We start from the raw sequence: 14,569 nt of genomic DNA on the forward strand, positions 1-14,569 counted from the left end.
TCAGTTTGGTGACATTCTCCATGCAGCTGCCTGCGATCGACTCAAGCCCAGATCTTCTAAATGAGATAGGTCCTTGACATACAACTACAAACACTACTACATACACACAAATACAACTGAGCTACTACGGTGCCTGCAGGCATGTCAAAAACCATATCTGCTCCAGTCAAGCAGCCGGTGACATTAACACAGACAGTTCAAGATTTTCAGGATGGTCAGTTACACTTTAATCAGGATCTACAATCTTGGACCCAAGCTTGGACCCACTATATCTTACAATCTTTTATACCAGTCCTCAATTCCTGACCATATTTTCTTCAAGCAATGAAGAAAACCATGAAGGTACCAGTGACCCAAAGATCACCCCGAAATAGTAATTTTCTATGGCGCTTTGTATGTTTCATTGGTTAATGTAAGGTTATTTTTTACTCACTAATCTAATTTTCTCCTGGAGGGGGAACTGAAATCTGATTAGCATTTCCCAATGACCTATATCTTTGAATTCTTCTCTTGGTTTTAAGGACTTCCTTATATTCTTATTCTGGCTTTTAACGAAAAAATGCACATCAATCCAACACACTTCAAAAACAATGATATATAAGCTATATATTTGCTGTAAAGGTCACCACCAGGCAGTTAAAGGACCACAAATTAAAATATATGGTACTTATTAAGTGTATGAATTATTTATTATTTTGAAATCTAAATATAACTGATTAAGTGCCTTGCTTCATTCACTTGTGAATTGTAGGCTCTTTTTTTTATAAGGAACTGAAAGTAAGACATTTTTGTTTATTCTGGGACATCTGCTAACGAGAAAATGTCTGTTTTAAGCAAATTTTGGTATTTATGCCTTAGCTAAGGATTTGGAGAACACCCAAGAATTTCTTTCTTATCCAAACACTGAGACACGGCGGTAATACAATGTAAAACATACCAACTGTCTTTCTGTATTTATTTAAAAAAAAATATTTGTTTCCCGTAACACTTTGGTCCCAAATGTGCTAATTTTATGTAAGCTACTCTGCAACAAGTAGCCTACATTTGTTAAGAAGCTTTGCACTGTCCACCAGTTGCCAGTTCATTCCAAGCAGGACTTGGGCATTAATATCTTCTTTAAAGGGACCCACCTCCCAGAAACCTATATTTTACAGATCATTACACTAATTAAACCTTGTTAATTGTGTTTAAAAAATAACCAACGAGTGTCTTGGAGAAACCCTAATTATGTGTAATCCGTAGAATCAGTCTGTTCTCTTCATGTTCTTAAGATTTATCTGATTATTTCCCACCGTACTGTTTTGTACTGTTTTGTACTGTTTTGTACTGTTTTGTTAATTTATTCTTGCCTTTTGGTTAAAGATTATTGGTTCCCACAAATGTCAGCTGAATGGGGACTTTGAAGCAATTATCTTTAGGTAAAATAGTCCCTTTCTTTTAACCAAATATATGAACACAACAATACCACTGTATTGCACATTAAGATACGATAGTAAAAAACCTTTTCTTTGTAAATACTCTACAACAGCCTTCAACCTAGACAATGTGTATCGTGGATTATGATGTTGACACCAACACTATGAACACTTGTGCTATACCCTCACATTGGATGAATGGCTCTTTAATTAATGCGGATATACACACTGCTGAATAAAAGGAGAAAATACCAAAATAAATATTAGAGTTTAAAAAGGACCCACAGAAGGAAATAAAATACATCGCCATACATATGATACATGGCGATACCTCACCACTGCAACAGAACTTGTATCAGGACCTTACCTGGTCCGTAGCTCAGGGAAAGGAACCGTACATAGTAGTAGTAGCAACAACTTCAGGATATATGTAATCTTACAAGCTGAGGTAGGAGAACCAGGTCACAGAAGCATGAAGATAATCTGAAAGACAAGGTCAGGCCAGGAGGTCAGCAACCGAGATCAAGCAGCAAGAAGAGCAAACCAGAAGCGAAAATCCTATAAACAGGCCAAGGTCATCACTTAATACTCCAAGCAAAGGGGAAGGGGATGCAGCCTGCTAAACAGGCAATGGAACAGGTAATCAGGCAGGTAGGGTGGTAAGGTAATCTGGGTTTAAATATGGTGGTACTTGCCTCTGGTCATGCTCCTCTAAGAATTGGGTTGTGGCACCTTTAAGAGCCCCATGTGGGGACATGCATCAAGACCGTATGATAAATTAAATCTGAGGGCAATGCAATGTCGTGGAGAGGTTCTGGAGATCCAGACCTCAGGCATCCCTCCATGCTGCAGAGTAGCGCAACACTAGAGGGAGGTGCAGCGTGAAGGGAGTATGAGAAAATCTACCACGGAGGTACGTTGGAAACATGACTTCAGTCCAGTTGGTGATCCTCCCAGGTAGGTCCACGTCAGGGTCCAAAGCTGTTGTTAGCCAGCTGACAGGTCAAAGCTGAAGGGATAAAAACTCTTAATCAAACATATCCAAATCTAAAGCAAATATTGTAAAATAAAAATCCACATAATTTGCTTTTTAAATATGAAGTGTTACTATAAAGTGACAGTATACCTTCTAAAGAAAGACATTTTAATACAGCTGTGGTCTGCTCAGTAAATTTATCTACAATGAGCACGGCGTGCCCAGTCTTCTAAGTGACTAAAACTCTACCAGAAAGACATTTTAAAATAATGTGGATACTTGAGACTGTTCGAGCAATCTGGAGCAATCTGGAGGGTGAAAAATGTTTATCAATATTCTAAAAATTGAAAATCAGGTTTTACCCCCGCAGTTTCCCCCAGTCAGTGGCATCATGTGTATTGTACCATCAGTGACAATTCTGAACTACTTCTACTTTTCCACAGGAGGTATTTTTGAATACTCCTGGGAACAAAATGTCACTTTTCTCAGAGCTCTATTGGTCTGTGCCAATTAGTGGTGATTTTGAACAAGTCACATATCTAGAGTAGCACAGGTGTCCGTTACCTGCCGGGCAGCGCCTGTCAATGGCATGCCATACTTTTCAACAATTTATGTCATTTATTTCCTTACTGAATTGTAGATGCGGTATAGAGTGCTTTTAATTCTTACTTATTAAACAATAACTGAATGGTTCCCTACACTAAGGAAAGGGATGAGATTGTTGAAGAGTCCTAATACCCTGAAATGACTTCTAACGGTACGAGAGATCGCATCCTCTTCAAAACTCAACAATACAATATTATCTAATACGTGTAATATGTAAAACATCTTCAAAGCATACAGTAACCCTAATTGCAGTGTCACACACTTATTCACAGAAACTACATATAACTGTGATGTCATGATGTGTCATGATGTCAAGCCATAAAACCCCAAATGTGGCTCAATATTGCTCAGTTATGGTTACCTAAGTAAAACTTTATTAATTCCCTTCCCTGCACCGTGGACCTGACAGTGGCTTTGTGATTAGCTGCTTACCATTTTTAAACATTTTTTTTTCAAGAATTTTAACTTATATATTAAAAAAAAATTTAATATTGAGTGCAATAAATCATTCTTATGGGCAAAAACACCTTTTGCCAGTAAACATTTTTCCGGGTCACAATGCTTCTTGTTACTTCTTGTTACTGTTACTCAGATATCAGAGTCAGATCTAATTTGAAGTTTAATATGTAATATGTATTTATGTATTAAACGTTTTCTTGGATTAAACAGAAAAACATAAGGGAACCAACATAATATTTAGAATAACTGTGCAACCAAAAACATTTCTTTTGCATTCAGCTTGGCTATTATCAAAGGATAGCTGACAAAAAAGGGTATTGCATTAATTGCCACCGGGAATGCTCTGACTTTAAGGTATTGGGCCAATAACAGAAGCCTTTTTTATGAGTACAGTGGATATAACAAGTCTGCACACCCCTGTTAACATGCCAGGTTCTAGTGATTTTAAAGAACGAGACAAAGAAAAATAATGTCAGAACTTTTTCCACCTTTAGTGTGACCTATAACATGAACAATTTAATTGCAAAACAAGCTGAAATCTTTGAGGGGAAAACCTTTCTTTAAAAACTCACAATAACCTGGTTGCATAAGTGTGCACACCCTTAAACTAATACTTTTTTGAAGCACCTTTTGATTTTATTACAGCAATCAGTCTTTTTTGGTAGGAGTCTATTAGCATGGCACATCTTGACGTGGCAATATATGCCCACTCTTCTTTGCAAAAGCGCTCCAAATCTTCTGAGGACAGATTCAGCCGGGCTTGGGTGTTTTTCTTTGTAAGAAAAGGCTTCCATCTTGCCACCCTACCATATAGCCCATTCATATGAAGAACATGGAAGATTGTTGTCACGTGTAGCACACAGCCAGTACTTCCTGCACTTCCTTTACTGTTACAGTAGGCCTCTTGTAAGCCTCCTTGACCTGTTTTCTTCCCGTCTTTTCAGCAATTTTGGAGGGGCGTCCAGTTCTTGGTAATGTCTCTGTTGTGCCATATTGTCTTCACTTTGTTCCATGGTATATCTAATGCTTTGGACATTCTTTTGTACCCTTCTTCTGACTGATATCTTTAAACAATGAGATCCCTCTGATGCTTTGGAATCTCTCTGAAGACCATGGCTTTTGCTCTGAGATGCATCTAAGCAAATGTCAGGTAAATCCTACTAGAACAGCTGAACTTGGTATTGGACACGCAGGATAAGTGTATTCAGCGTGTTCTTTGCTAAATGTGTTTTGGATGGCTGTGTAACTGAGCTTGCCCTCCAGGGTGAATGTTGACCCTACTTTGATGATCTAGAATAACTCTATGATATGAATTCCTTATCTGGAGACCCAGTGAAAACATATAGAGGGGGAATCTCTAATACAAGTGATTAAAAGAATCATCTATGCATAAAGTAAGGAATTCAGTGGTTATATCAAAGTTCGAAAGTGAAAAAAAGATATATTATTATTATATATCTTTATGTGGAATCTGTCTCATTCCTCCTATATGCCCCAAGGAGGGCCTACAAATCACAGGTTCTTCAACAACTTCGTCATCTGTTTATGTGGTGCCATCACTTCCACATTCTTTAGACAATGAAATAACCTTAGGACCTTGGAAAATCAAGGAATAAGGAAATCAAGGTGCAAGAACGTGCACTCCCATCCAGTGCAGAACGAAATGTTACCTTAATGGAAAATAAATAAATACGTCTCCTTGAAAGCAGTTAAAACCCTTGCCAGATATTCAATAAAACTAGGTAATGCAGAGAGTTATAGTAAGTCTGTAACTGATAACTTCAAAGCCCCAAAGGATTATAAGCAAATAATGCTTAATCCCTATGATATGAGAAGCATTTTGAAGATTTTTGTATCGTGCCTGTGAACGGTTATGAATACTAACAAAATATGTTTCTGTCTTCCCCTAAGAACGCTTTGAGCAGGAAACACACCTGTGTGATGTTGGTCCAACCAAGTTTATGCTAATCATCTGTTGTTTTAAAGAGATAGGCTCTGTACTTCCCGTCGCGAGGTCACACAAGGATTGTGGATTGCATGGTCATGTGGGCACACGGAATGACAATTCTCTCCAGTTTATTACACAAGAAGCTTCCTCAGGGAAAGACTTGTAAATCTTAAATCAATACATGGGATAGGCGCATTTCCCTTTTTCAAAGCTAGAAAATATTTGCATTTTCAGGAATCTGATTATATCATATGTGTATCAGATAGAAGTGGATGATACCAGCATGCCAGTATTGTCCTTTAAAGCATCAAATAAATGTTGGAACTGTCATTAATGTGCCATATGAATGAATCAATGTATCACTGATGTGTGGTGATTCACAGAAGACGAATTGTAGCAAAGAGGGTAGCAACATGGGTGGGATTGAATGTGTTGACAACATTCTCTCACTTATATGCCTCTGAACACTGGATTGCTGTCAAAAAGTGAGAAATAGTCCAGAACATTTGCTTCCAATCAAGTTTATGGATAAATAAACTTGTTGATCTCTGATGTCATATCTTACAGCTCAACCAACGGAAAATTGTTGAATCCACCATTGTTTCCAGGCGGACAGTGGACATCAATACCTACATGATTCATTGTGAAATGCCATATAAACACAGATATTATTACCTTTTTGTTGTTTCATACTTTTCATACTTTTTGATCTTGTATCAACCAGAATATTCTTATTGTTTGTATTGCATAATCCCATCCTTGACCATGTTTTAAACATGTGTTTTCTACTAATGTAATCCTGAATTCTGAGGAGACACAATCCTTGTGTGTATACGATGGGGAGTGTAAGCTTTGTGGGGCTTCCTCGTGACAGAATTAAGGAAACCTGTGTAGGGAACCAAGCTGATGATCAGAAGTAAGGGATTTAATCTCAAAAGGGGGAGTTTGCAGTATTAGGGAGTTACATTTTCAATCTCCTGATTTTACTACATAATATAAAGGGCAAACTCCATTGAGCGTATTCTGCAGGAAGCCCTTGGGTCTGTTTATTACATTCGTAAATCATTCCTCACCAACTGACCAGCCTTGTGCAGAGCGATCTGAGACATTCATGCACATGAAATTTTCATAGTACATAAGGGTCTATGAAACTGCAAATTCTTCTTTTAATGAATAAAGCCTCTGGAGTTACATAGATGGGTTTATATGTTTCACAGGTGTTTCAAAGAGAGCTTCCAGGAGAGTTGCAGTTTAAATTCACTGACTTTAGTAGGCATTGTGTTTCTGACTTGGGAAGAGCAAAGCTTGTTTTATAAAATGTATAGTTCAAATGTTAAGGTAACTTAAATGAAATGTCACTTGTTTAGCAATGCTTTGTGTAGGGTCAACCAAACTCGTCTTGCAGGAGATGCTCATTAGGATTGGCGCTTTTTCATGCATACTCATACCTGTAAACACTCCTGGTTTGAGTCTTGGAGTGCAGCTCTGGTTCTCTGAGTCTCTGGTCAGTTTCTTCTTTTACCAGGCAGGAGAATGAGAGTTGGTTTTGCCCACACACAGGCCACTTCTCATCCACTTCCCATTCCTACCTCCCTCCCACTCCTCATCCACTAAAGGCTCTCTGGGACTAGCACCTACTTGCAACTAACCATGCTCTTTAATGGAACCAGTGCCCTAGAAGAGAACTCTGTGAAGGTCCCCAGTATGTCCATAATGTAGTTGGTAAGTTAAAGCCACAATTCTTATGCAAACAACTGTTGTAGTGAATGAACCCCATAGACCACGAAGTGATGTCAGCTGTTCAGGAACGGGAAATGCATGCCATAATGTGCAGAAGTATTTTTTTAAGTGTTTTTCTGTTACATAGAATTATGTATCTCAAAGCTAAAACCCCACACTAAAATATATTTGGTTTTACCCTCAATGAATAACTCTTTCTGAACTGGATTCCCCAAGGCTTTGTAAACCATTCACATAATAAGATTTTTTTAAAATCTTCAAAGGATTCCTCTGAACTACTTGCAGAAGTCTATGAATCATGCAATAGAAAACATTGTGTTCCTCCATTTTACATTGCTTGACCATGATTGTACTTAAATAACCACTTGAAATATCTGGCAGCAGAGAGACCACAGGTCATTAGATTATTATTAGACACTTCTGTTATTTTTTTAGTAGTTTAGAAAGACAAAAGCAGCCTTAATTTAGAATACAATAAGAAGCAAATTATTATTATTAACCAGGCTTTCTCTATGACTCCTGTCATCTTTAGGCATTACATATAATGTCCATTGCCATCTGGCTAAAATTAATTTAATATTGCTTAACAGTTTTTTTCAGTGACATATACTTTTCTCAGTCAGGGGTGTCCAAGTTGTTGCGGTGGATCACTTCATCAAAAATGTATATATGTGGGGTGCACTCATTTTTCATTGAGAGAAAATATTTAGCATGACAATCTTTATATAGTGAGCCAAACACAGATGGTACAACATAACTCCCAACACTCTATACTGAGGAAGACATTGACTGTGGTACAGCCCATCACCCACCTTCTTCATTTTTATTTGCATTTCATTGCTTTTTCATTCTCGCTCACTCTCATTCTCTTTCTCACATTCATTCACTCACTCTTACCCATGCTTTATTATCACTCACTCTTATGCTGTCACACTCTCACTTATTCTTTCGCATACCCTCTCTCTCAATGTCTCCCTACCTATTTCGGCATCCATTACTGCAGATCTCATGGTGACCATAACTCGATGTCCAGTGAGCCACGTCTGGCCTGCGGGCCCATGATTGACGCCCCTCCTCTAAGTGTTACTTCCTTTCAGATAAAAAAGTAATAATTATTCAAATATAAATGTTCATATTATTTTCCTCATTGACAAGGATGTGTTTCCAGTATTTTGAAGACTGGCCATTATTACACACACCAGGAATTTTGTTTGCTGACTGGACCATTCTGTTAGTTGTTATGTTGATCTTTAGATTGTAAGCTCACTAGGAGAGTCCTCTTTATGTATCGGTTTGTCAATTCTAGTTTGTCATACCTTTTGAATGTACTGTAAGAAGCCTTGTGTAAATTGTTTGTGCTATTTAAATAGAAAATAATAAGAAGATTATAATTTTAGACATTGTACCTGGATAATTTTTATACACGACCATCTATTTATACATTTCAGAAACTGTAAAATAATTTTGCAAACCAAGAGATGGATGGGGCAATATATTTTCTGTTGAGGTTTTTATGTCTATGCTCGAGTCAGACACATATAGAAATCTATATATACCCTTTAATTGATCAAAAGGGCTAAAGCAGGTTATAAACTATAAAATGCATAAATGTCCTTGCTCGTCCAAAATCAGGTATTTTATTTTTTGTTATTAAAACTTGCTGCCAGATCAGTCATTTTGTGCTTTCAAAGCCAACAGTGCCCAAGGGACAAATAACGTTTTGTCATCATTTTACGTATCACCATAATCCTTATGCAACATCCATTTCCGTGTCCCCTCCGTTACTATGCAAAATATGTTCCAAGCAAAGGAAGTAATCCCCTCTTCGGCTTTACTTGTAGTCTCTGACTTTAAACAAAGCCAATAAGTGTTACAATGCGTTTTTGCTCTGGCACATACTTTGTTTATTTTTTACACCGTAACATATACAAAGGTTCATGCCATGATACTATGATCATTTGGATGCCAATTTCCTGATCATTAAATTTTTAACATTGCCATTTGTCACGATTTAAGATTATACTGTAGATAAATTATTCCCTAGTCACTTCATGTTTCTACTCTGCGCGTATGAAAATATCTTTAACCCTTTGAATGTCAGAGGTCTTTTTAAAGCTACAACATCCCACTGAGTATAGTTTTGTTCAATATGTCTAGTTTTAAGTAAATGTTCTTTAAATATTTACTGAAAACTTGTAATTGCAAGTGATACACTCAGGGCCGGCCCAAGACAAAATGCCGCCTGGGGCAAAGTTTAAAATGCCGCCCCCCCCCCATTATCTACCCTTCCTCTCCCTGCCGCCCCCCATTATCTACCCTTCCTCCCCCCCCTCGTACTTACCTTTCAGCAGTCCCGCGGTGAGTCTCCCTGCTCACTCTCGGTGCACCGAGACCGAGCTAGAGGGCTTGCAGAGGAGAGAGAGAAGGGCGACGAGCAGGTACTGACAACTTGGTAAGATAAAACCACTCGGCGTCCTCTCTCTCTCTCTTCTCGGCTTTAAAAAAGAAAAGGGCTTGGGGCGGCAAAGTGCCGCCCCTTTAAAAGTGCCGCCTGGAGCAATTGCCCCACTCTGCTCCATGGTAGGGCCGGCCCTGCATATTATATTCACAGGGTCATAACCTACCCCCAAATAATGGGTGCATAAAGCGGTTTCGAGCAAATATATTTTCCACACATTGTAGTTTGTGGGGAATAACTACCCCAAAACATCAAAATAATGGAGCTACTTTAGCATGAAGTCTACCTGAACTTTTCTACTTTAGGATGAGGCCTACCTGAACTTTATCATAAAAAGCAACTAACAATATTGTTTTATATCCTTTAAACCATGTACACGCTGTATGTCCTTCAGAAGCGCCAAAAAACAAATCTTCTGCATCCTTTCTTAGCATTTTGCAGCAAATGTGATCAAGGTGTGATTGAAACAGCTCATTGGGAATGCCTTTGATTTTCTTCAAAATGCATATTTTGGCATTCAACCATGAACGTTCAATCACTTGCATGTTTACTCCTCGCCCTGGATCCACATAATTTTCTTGATGGTTCACCATAAAAATGACTGTAACCCATGGCATTAAGATTTCCATATGCAGGCCATTCGTCAGAATGAATCACTGAACCTGTTTCGCATTCATGCTGAATGATTGTTATCACGCCATAGCACATAAAAATATAGACAATCAGAGCCTTGCTTCAGACTGAAAACTCAAGGCCCATCAATTCTACATCCTGGTGTTTTTTAAATCTGTATCATAAAGAAGAGGGTTATCGCCATTTAGCATTCTTCCACGATTACATTTCTGCCGACCAGTGAAGTTTGCCTCATCAGTTTGGATGGGATCAGCGTCTGTGCCAACCATTTTACCTCATGCACGATGTCGGCATATATTGAACCAGTCAGTTGCAGTACTACTAGACTTTCCTGTAACAGTCACTGTTGTGTTTGTGGGTATTACCATTACAAAAAAAGTTTCTAAAATTTCGCACAAACTCAGGCTGCAGTGTAATTTGTTGTTTATATGCGTGTAATGGAAAAATTCTAACAGAACGTGACGTTTGGCACCTTTATGACCACATCGTGGTCTGTATTCCCACCTCGTGTTTCTTGCATATCACTACCACATCAATGACAACTCTTGTCAAATCTTCCATGTCTCCTGAACACATAGATACCCAACAAGTGTGGTATGTCAGTGTCGCACAGCCAAGGAAGACTCCAAGTCACAAGTGCGCAAAGTGGCTTCAAGTTGGAAAATTGTTCAGAGCTGAATGAAAAAGTGGGCCAATTTATTTTCAAGGGATAATTACCCCTAAACCCCATAATAACCCCCACAAGCTAAATATTGCCTGAAAGTATACCCCTGAGGATTTCAAATATACAACACCAAGTTTTCAGAAAGGCCCACTGCAGCCATGAATCAGAGAAGGTCAAAGAGTTTTTTTTTTTCTCAACTTTTATACGTATGCATGGTATGTGCGCATGATAGTAGTTTGTTTGAGCAGGGCCTCCTCACCTGTCAAATTGTTATGTTATATACCACTTGTTATGTCCTGTCTACCCATTGTACAGTGCTACGGAACACAGGATTTTTAGTGTTTTCTCCATTGTTTCATATGCAAGGCATGTTTTGGGATGGATGCTGTACATTGGGCTACCTGGAACAAGAAAGAAAATACAAAAAAAATATCTCCCATGTAGGTACCTGTTTGTTACGACCAGCAATTGTGGTGTTAATAATGCACAATCGCTTTAACGAAACCATTCAATCGGCTTCTTTCAACAACAAAAAATATGCCCAGCTATCCGAGAGGAAGAGTAAAGAAAGATTCAGCGGAAAGATTCAGCTGAACCAGGACCCCGGCCTGCAGACATGTTATTTCTCATCTTCTCCGCAGAAGATGTGCTTTGTGTGAACTTATCTTTATCAATTTAATCGCAAGCATATTATATTACGTATTTTCTTGTTTTACGCTGCTAAATGTGTAGGTAGGATACAATATGCACTAGACACGAATCACAACATTGCTTTGGGGTGTTTACGCACTGCCTAACCAGTATATTATTGCCCGTTCCATGAGCTACGGTGCTCTTGGTGTGTTCTTTGTCCATAGATTTATGTGTACCAGACCTTTGCGTTGTTTTGTTGTACATTAGAATGACATTTGCCCTGAACCTAGTTTTAAGCTATGGCTTTGTCAGCTCACTAGGCATCTTGCTCTAGCTTTCTGGACCCGGCGGCCGCAGAGTACCCGTGAGATCAACACCTTTAGGAAAGAGTACTGTCCAAGGTAAAGATAAATACTGAGCTAATAGTTCCACTCCTTACTGTGGGTCTGCCCAATATCTGTCTTTAATAAATTCTAAATTGAACCTCACTGCGCTAGAAAAAATCTACAATTGCATTTGTGCTTTTGATGCTGGTTTTATAGTATGCTACACAATTCTTTTTTATAGTTTCTGGATTGTATTTGCAGACATTGGGCTACAATGGGGACCACGGTCACATCTTTATTTATTTAAATGTGAGTCATCCCATTGTTGTGGAGATACATTGACGATTAACTCCTTATAAGGAGGCAAGAAGGGAATCAGGCGAATCAGCATTAAATTATTTTCAATTAAATTGCATTAACATATATAGTAAATAAATATTAAAATGATCTCATGTAGATCCTGACGGTTTTATATTTTAATATATGACGCATTTACATTAACCCTAACAAAAAAAAATGGGATGTCATTAAAAATGAATTGTATTATATCTTGTTGCCAAGGTCTTCTGGAGATTGCAATGGATTGGCTACCCAAGCAACTGTCAAGTTTAATAGCTGCTTAAAGGTGTTGTTCCAGAACATTTATTGCACTCTCTAGATTGTAGGTTTGCAAAGCAATAAACTTTAGCAGATCTGTTATTATTTTTTCCTCTTACGTTTTAATCACATTGCAACATCACAAACTTTAAGAAGCTACTTCAGTGTTCATGGCAACTACTTGCTTTTTGCATGACAATTAATTGTTTCCAGAAAAAAGTCATTTTTGAGAAGGATTTGGTCATTCCACATGGGTAGGATTCAGGGCCGGACTGGGACTGAAAAGCAGCCCTGGAAAAATTTGGAGACCAGCCCCATATAGTTTATCTCACGGTCGCGCTCTTTAACCACACGCACCCCTTATACACACCCGCGTCACACTATTTGCCATTCTTTTTATCTCATTATTTGTATTAAAATGCCAGAAAGCAAAAGTGTTAAAAGGCCCTAATAAATTAAATACATTACACATAATGGGATCAAAACATTTACTACTGCGAACATTTTAGATGAAAAAGTTCAGTGGAACAAAACAGTGATCACATTATTCTTCACGATATTCTGCTAAGAAACTTTTGTTTCTTCATTAATTCATGTAGACTGTTTTTTTCATATTTAATATAAGCTATGATTGAGACATGTTTGTTTTTTTCCCTTTTATTTGCCAACCATCCCCCGAGTTATGCACATCTGCCCCCAGGCTTGTCACTCTGCCCCCTGATATGCCTTCTAACCCCCTATATGCCACTCTGCCTCCAGAAATTCCTTATACCCCCTATATGCCACTCTGTCCCATGATATGCCTTTTAACCCCCTGTATGCCACTCTGCCATATAGGGGTCAAAAGGCATATCATGGGACAGAGCGGCATATAGGGGGGTATAAGGCATTCCTGGAGGCAGAGTGGCATAAAGGGGGTTAAAAGACATATCATGGGGCACTCTGCCTCCAGAAAAGCCTTATGCCCTCCTATATGCCACTCTGCCTCCCCGATATGCTTTATACCCTCCTATATGCCACTCTGCCCCATGATATGCCTTTTAATCCCCTATATGCCACTCTGCCTCCCTGATATGCCTCAATCCTCCTATATGCCCCTCTGCCCCGTGATATGCCTTTTAACCCCCCTTTTGCCACTATACCTCCAGATATGCCTTTTGACCTCCTCTATGTCACTCTGCATCCAGAAATGCATTATACCCCTCTATGCCACTCTGTCTCATGATATGCCATCTAACCTCCTATATGCCACTCTGCCATATAGGGGTTAAAAGGCATATCATGGGACTGAATGGCATATAGGGGGGTATAAGGCATTTCTGGAGGCAGAGTGGCATAAAGGGGGTTAAAAGGCATATCATGGGGCACTCTGCCTCCAGAAAAGCCTTATGCCCCCCTATATGCCACTCTGTCCCATGATATGCCTTTTAACCCCCATATGCCACTCTGCCTCCCTGATATGCCTCAACCCTCCTATATGCCCCTCTGCCCCGTGATATGCCTTTAACCCCCTTTTTGCCACTATACCTCCAGATATGCCTTTTGACCTCCTATATGTCACTCTGCATCCATAAATGCCTTATACCCCTATATGCCACTCTGTCCCATGATATGCCTTTTAACCCCCTATATGGCAGAGTGGCATATAGGGGGTTAGAAGGCATACCATGGGACAGAGTGGCATATATGGGTATAAGGCATTTCTGGAGGCAGAGTGGCATAAAGGGGGTTAAAAGGCATATCATGGGGCACTCTGCCTCCAAAAAAGCCTTATGTTCCCCGATATGCCACTCTGTCCCATCATATGCCTTTTAATCCCCTATATGTCACTCTGCATCCAGAAATGCCTTATACCCATATATATGCCACTCTGGCATATAGGGGGTTAAAAGGCATGTCATGGGACAGAGTGGCATATAGGGGGGTAAAAGGCATTTCTGGAGGCAGAGTGGCATATAGGGGGACACACTTACATACACACACATGCTGATTTTTTTTGTTTTTAACACATACAAAAAAAATATTATACATTTTGTACAAAAAAATACATTACTTTACTCACCTTCTACTTCTCTTGACTTCCGTGCTCTGGTAGCCGCACACTGTTCTCTTCT

Source organism: Spea bombifrons, chromosome 1 (genome assembly GCF_027358695.1).
Source record: "Spea bombifrons isolate aSpeBom1 chromosome 1, aSpeBom1.2.pri, whole genome shotgun sequence".
In the NCBI taxonomy this organism is placed as follows: Eukaryota; Metazoa; Chordata; class Amphibia; order Anura; family Pelobatidae; genus Spea; species Spea bombifrons.